At 42.0% G+C, this 6,891-nt stretch overlaps 1 protein-coding gene across 4 annotated transcripts in view; it reads left to right on the top strand.

Annotated features, from left to right (window-relative positions):
- The window catches only part of Cacna2d3 (calcium voltage-gated channel auxiliary subunit alpha2delta 3), an 813,990-nt gene that overhangs the window by 686,030 nt on the left and 121,069 nt on the right, over positions 1-6,891 (top strand).

Below are 6,891 nucleotides of genomic sequence, written 5' to 3'. Positions count from 1 at the left end.
CAGACAGACCTGTACCTGTGGCTCACAGGGATGAGCTAGCGAATTAAGCTGGCTCTCAAATTCCTGGTGGATTTATATAGTAAAGTTAGTATCAACTAAATATTTAGAAGTGAGCAAGAGGCTGTCACCTCTCTCATTCCAATAGAGGTCTTCTCATATGTAAATATTTTTATCATTCAATGATGGTTTGCTGTATGATGCTTTGGTTAGATTTCTTAAAGTTTGAGCCTTTCTCCCAGGTGTTGTTCTCCATGAAATCTTACCTAGGGACATCTTACTATGATTTGGTTATATTTATTATTCTGAATCAGAGTCCTCTTCCAGAGCAGCAAGTGCTCTTAACTGCTGTCTATCTTCCCCCCTCTCTCCCTCCCTCCCTCCCTCCCCTCTCTCTCCCTTCCTACTTCCTCTTCCTCTTCCTCTTCCTCTTTCCTCCTCCTCCTCCTCCTCCTCCTCCTCCTCCTCCTTCTTCTTCTTCTTCTCTCTCTCTCTCTCTCTCTCTCTCTCTCTCTCTCTCTCTCTCTCTCTCCAGACCCTCATTACAGTGTCTTAACTCTTCAGAGTAAAATACTGAAACATGAATTTTTACTACTAATATCTTAGAGCAGAGCGGTTGGAAAATGGCAGCCAGCAGGACCAATTCTATAGTTTTGCCACCTGATTTTATTTACTTGTAATTTTTTTCTTGTGGCTTTATTGCTACATCTTTCCTGTATTGTAAAGTTTACTCCTTCACTACAAACTAATTGTAGAACTCTTTGTGTACTCTAAAGGAACTCAGCCCACACCTCCTCCTCTTTCTTTATACTTCTCCACATCCTTGGGCCTAGTGTTCTGCTTTAGCAATGGATTTACATATTTTGGGACAGTTCAGATAGATGGAATGATACATGAGCCTTAGTGACTGGCTTTATTCATTTAATATGTTTTCCAGGACCATATTATGTTATGAATTAGTGCTTCATTTTTTTCCTTCACTAGATAATATCCTATTATGTGAATTCCCCTTACCTACTGTTAATGTTGGCATTCATCTCCAGTTACCACATGGACATATTTCATCCCTCCTGAGCAGGTACCTACCCAAAAGTAAAACTGTATCACTTGTAACTCTTCACTTCGCATTTTGTGGGTTTGAAAACCCCATTTTGAGTTGTGGTTACTTTAGTTCAGAATTCTACCAGCAATGCATAAGAATTCCAATTTCCCCATAGCCTCATCAACATTTAGTTATCTATCTTTTTAATTTTAACCACACTGATGGGCAGGAATGGATTTGCATTTTACCACTAACCAATGGTGAGAATCTATCTGATCATGTGCTTTGGGGCCTTTGATATATCTTTTTTAGAGAGATGTCTATTAAAAGCCACTGCCTATATTTAAATGATAATAAGTTGCCTTTTGCCATATTGTATGAGCTCTTTACATTATTGAGAAATACGTGCCTTGTGGTGTATCTGCTGACGTTTTTGAAAATAAGGTCATGTTTTGCGTGCAGCCATGCCTGTTTCATCTACAGACACTTTCCTCCAAAAATACAAGAGCCAGGTGGTCGGACAGAAAATGAACAACACGAAACTGCCTGGCTCCGTCCAAAGAAGCTCAGCTACACCTTTATTAGATGAAAATGTCACATGATCTATTTAAAGCAGAATAAACAGAAGCTGCTTCTTCTGTCATGTATTTTATCATGTTCTTCTGAAAGTAAGGTGATTTTGGAATCAGAGGTTATGTAAATGAATACTCATGTAAGAGTTTCATTTTCATGAGTCAGAATCTGTCTGTCAGTTGTCCTGTTTTATGGAATTATGCAGAATCCCAACCAAAGGTCTTCAGCTTCCTTAAAGTCCATATTCCCATTGTCAGTCGCCATGGCAATTTACTTAAGCTCCATTCTGATTTATAAGCCTTGGAACAGTGGACTTAGGATGATGCTTGCTGCAGGACTGGAAATGCTCTGAGACACTTTAGTGGATAAGAGTTTATGGGATTTTTCTTTCTTTCCTTCCTTTTTTGCCAACATGGCTCAGGAAAGACAGGAGATTTGTTTTCCTGCCTTTACCTAAGCAAACCTTCCAAGTTCCTCGTTAGGACTTTGATCTCTGTTAAGATGAGAATATATGGTACTCAGGCTAAGAGAAGGGTTCATGGGGGATCAAGGAAGCTTAGTATATTTCCTGGAAATAGGAGGGAAGACAGGAACGGAGCCGTGGCAGAAGCATAGGTACTTTGCCACTTCGCTTGTGGGCGTTGTTGCCAGTGGAGTAAACCTTACACAGCATGTGATTAGAAAGAGATTGAATTGATCACAGCCTTTTGTCCCCAGAGGCCACACTTGTTGCCAGTTCTTGGGACAAGCAGACCTAGCCTACGTCAAGATCAATGTCAGACTGCCATCCATAATTCAGGGTTAAAGTTTGCTATTGCACATGGCCCAGCTCACGGAAGATGGGAGTATATAAACTTATTAGTATTCAGAAGAGTTGACAGAGTGGAAGCCTGGGGTAGGGCATTCAAATGTTTTTCCTCCGTAAGCCATCTACCTTTCTGAATGCAGCTGAACTAGTCAGACTTAAGCCAACATCAGACTGCAGTTGTAACTGTTTTATTTGTGGGATGCGCCACTAATCCTCTCTTGCAGTACAGTCCTCTCTCGTGCTCTTTCCAGTTTGTTTTACGACCCACGGTGGTCAGGTTTTGTTCGCAGAAAAGCATTTTCCAGCGATTCAACTATGTTAGAGCATCCCGAATCAACACTCCACTTTCTTTTCCTGAACTACGCAGTTGTCTTGAGTGCTTGCGCTCCCTTGCTCTTCAATGTTCTGGTCGCGCCAGGGTGACTCACTCAGTTCTCGAGGCTTGTAAATGTCAGAGAACCCAGAGTTCTCCATCTGTGTCCTCTCCACCGCTGGGGTTTGGAGCAGCATCCAGACACTGGTTCTGATCCCAGCCAGACCCGCCCATCACTCATTTCTTCTACCCCGCATCTCGACTCCAAGCCCCTACCACACATCTTTATTTACTTTAAACCAAAGTACAGTCAGATCATACATTTTTCATAAGATTTCAGTGTGTATCTTTAAAGGATAGGGCTTTCTTTTTATCCTCAGATGACATGTTACTGCACCGAAAGAACGTAAGAATTCCTAATTATTTAATTTCTAGTTGTTTCAAATATGCCCCTTTGATCGTTTTTGAAGTTGATTTGAATCAGGATAGTGAAGTCATTCCATCTTTGAATTCTATGTATTTATTTGCTCCTTCATTTATTTATTTGTTTGTGTGGCAGTGTGTGTGTGTGTGTGTGTGTGTGTGTGTGTGTGTGTGTATGCATGTGTGTTTTACAACGTTCGTGTAGTGGGCAGAGGACTTCGTCCATCACATGAGTCCCAGAAATCAGATTCAGGTCATCAGGCTTAGCAGCAGTTGTGAGGCATCTCACTGGTGCCTGAAATCATTTTGAATCCTCTTATTTTCCTATCCAGGTTATCACCTTGGGATACTGTGGGATACTGTGGCTAGCATCTTCTTGCTCACACAGCCTACCTGGCGCCCTGCCCGTGGTAGTCATAGCAGTCTTTCCTTCCCACTGCCCTCATCTTCTCAGAGCCCTTCCCCTTTTAGTCTAGGCTAACCAGTAACCACATTGCAAGACAAATAATATCACATGTCTCCTTCACTCAGAACTCCTTTGACTTTCCAGTTTACTCAGAGGCAAAAGCCCAAATCTTTAGTATAATCCATGCATTAGCAAAAAAAAAAAAAAAAAAAAAAAAAAAAAAGGATAGAGAAAGGATAGTGGGGATAAAAAACGGATTGTATATTTCTTTCATGAGGAAAATCTAGGTTCAACATGTGTGCAGATATGCATATGTACATATGAAACATAAAAGCTGAAAGAAAAACTATGAGAGGGAAGAAGTGAGCCAGCAGGACTGGCAGGGAGCTCAGAAGAGGGTATGGGGATGGAGTGAGCATTCTGTGGTGTTACACGTGTATGTTATAACCAAACCTGTGCCTTTGGTATTCTGTATGCTAGCCAGAAGGGTTGATTTAAAAAAAGTGAAAACTCAAAATAACAACAACTAAAAGGATATGTTCAGTCTCAAAAATCACCTAGAATTTTGGGAAGACTGTGTCTCAGAGTTTCTATTGCTGTGAGAAAACACTATCTCCTCCCCTCCAGCAGGCTGGAGAGGAAAGGGTTTGTTTATTTGGCTGACACCTCTAATCCATCATTGAAGGAAGACAGGGCAGGGATTCAAGCAGGGCAGGAACCTGATGGCAGAAGCTGATGCAGAGGCCATGGGGGATGGATTACTGGCTTGCTAAGTCTACTTTCTTATAGGACCTTATAGAACCCAGGACCACCAGTCAAGAGATGATGGTACCACTTACAGTAGGTGGGCCCACCCTCATCAATCACTAATTAGGAAATGCCCTACAGTCAGATCTTATGGAGGAGTTTTTCCCAATTGAGCTTCCCTCTTTTCAAATAACCCAAGCTTGTGTTATGTGGACATACAACCAGCCATCACAACTTGTATGTGAATTTCTACTGTATCATTTACTGATGTGACAACTTAGTACAGTTGCATTCTAGGCTCATGAGAACATGGCTCATGTTCATGTGCCATGGAATAGTAGACACCTGTGATTTTCATTATAAGGCATATAGAAAATTAATTAATGTGCTTAGAGGGTTTCTAGTGTTGTGATAAAAGACCATGACCAAAAGCAACTTGGGTCAGAACATGTTAATCTCAGCTTATATTTCCATAGACTGTCATAAAAAAAAAAGAAAAGAAAAAGAAAAAAAAAACAAAAAGAAAAAATGTCAGGGCAGGAACTTAAAGGCAGGAACTGGGGTTGGGGATTTAGCTCAGTGGTAGAGCGCTTGCCTAGGAAGCGCAAGGCCCTGGGTTCGGTCCCCAGCTCCGGAAAAAAAAAAAAGGCAGGAACTGAAGAGGAAGCCACAGAAGGACCTCTGCTTCCTGGCTTCTTTCACAATGGCTTTCTCTCATAAAACTAAGGAACACCTTCCCAGGGGTTCCGCCACCCTGCATGAGCTGGACCCGCCCATATTACTCATCAATTAAAGAAAAGTGCCTGCAGGCCAATCCTAATTGGGGCATTTTCTCAATTGAGGTTTCCTTTTTCCAAATGGCTTTAGCTTGTGTCAAGCTGGCATAAAACTAGCCAGCACCACACCCAGTGAATGTTGGTGGCAGTCCTCTAATTGTCTTTATCTAAATGATTGGTACAATGTCGTCATGGTCTAGATAGAGCAGCTGAGGGCACAGTGGACAAAGGGTAATGGGGATTAGTTTGTGTTATTCAGGCTAATGGCATGCTTCTGCAGCTGGATTTATCAGCTACACAGTGAACTGTGTGTGACTTTTGGAGCATTTCCTTCCTTTTCCATGCTTCTAGCTCCTAACTGTAAAATAGAGGCACTGAACTATATCAACGTAGCAAATAACGTTAATCCCTTATGTCAACTCAAGTTGATCTGTTGTGGGCACCTGGGAAACAGATTTGAAAGGATTCTGAGGCCTGGTCTGGAATCCGTTGATAAGTATGCTGTGATCTATTAGCAATGCCCATGAAGGACAAGGAGGCCATGACAACTGTTCTGAAACTATCCAGGCCTAGACGTAACGTTCTTCACGGCCTCTCTTGGCTCCCTTGATTTGTTTTCTAGGTCTGCTAAATGGATGTGTGAGGCTATGGGTGACAGCCTATCCATCTCCGGGAGTCTGAACATACAGTGTCTTTTGAATGGGAATAGAGGCGACCATTCCTATCAGGAATCTGAAAGCCTGTCAGAAAGTTATAAGGCTGCTCCTGAGAGAGACAAAAGGTTTCATTGAGACTTCAGTGTAATTTAAGCATTTAAACATGCAAACAAGCAAACAAATCCTTTAGGGGAAAATGGCATGGTCCCCAGAAGTTCTGCAGATAATCCTGCTTGGGGATACCTTGTAGGTTAGGGTGTTTTGTCCTGTAGCAAGTTTCTGACAGTAGCATTTAATGAATCTAGAAGGACATTGGAAACAGCAATGTCCTGATCTGCACAGGAAGTTACAGGTTTCGAATGGCTGTTGTATAACTATGAATATGGGGCACAGATAGAATATTTTAGAAACCAATTTAGCCACTTCCAGTATTCAGAGTGTGAGGCGAAGGAGGTCTGTCTTCAACAGTTCTCAGTGAGCTTCAACAATAAGATTTGACTTCCAGGAGCCTCCTGCAGGAAGCCACGGTACGAATCTCTTTTCAGCTCTCTATTTTCATAAGGCAAAACTCCTTTGTCCACTGGCATTTTGTCATCTGAAGCGCAAACATCTTTCCTCGGGGCTTGAGGTAACTGTCTTACCTGTGCAAGCTTCTCTGATTTGACAGATGTTTTTCCTCACAAACTGCCTTTTCCTCCTTGTTGCATGACCTTCATACCCTTCTCCTGCCTGCTTCATTGAACTCAGATCCCTGCTGGAGCAAAAACCACCTGCCTGTACCACACGGTTACACTCCTTTTAAAGACAGCATGCCATTCCAGAAGACTTTCTCTGAAACAACACTCTACACCCTCATTTTGCCCTGAGCGCCTCCTCCAGTCTGGCGCTGTGATGGAAGGACATTCTTCCAGGGGAATCTATGAATAGGATGGCAGTAATAAGCAGCTGAAAATAATCTGTGAGGCGTTTGTAAATTGCCCTTCATGAGCTGCAGTGCTTGGGAAAGATAATTTGTGGTTCCTGCAGAATAGCCTGAAAACTGGGTCTTTCATCTGCAGTGCGTTTGGCAATTAAAACATTTCGTTTCTCATATTAGCAAATGATAACTCTACATTTGTTCATCTAAACAACTTGATTTATATTTTTTCTG

Source organism: Rattus norvegicus, chromosome 16 (genome assembly GCF_036323735.1).
Source record: "Rattus norvegicus strain BN/NHsdMcwi chromosome 16, GRCr8, whole genome shotgun sequence".
Taxonomy (NCBI): Eukaryota; Metazoa; Chordata; class Mammalia; order Rodentia; family Muridae; genus Rattus; species Rattus norvegicus.
The sequence above is the reverse complement of the archived record's forward strand: the minus strand, read 5'-3'. Positions and strand labels throughout refer to the sequence as shown.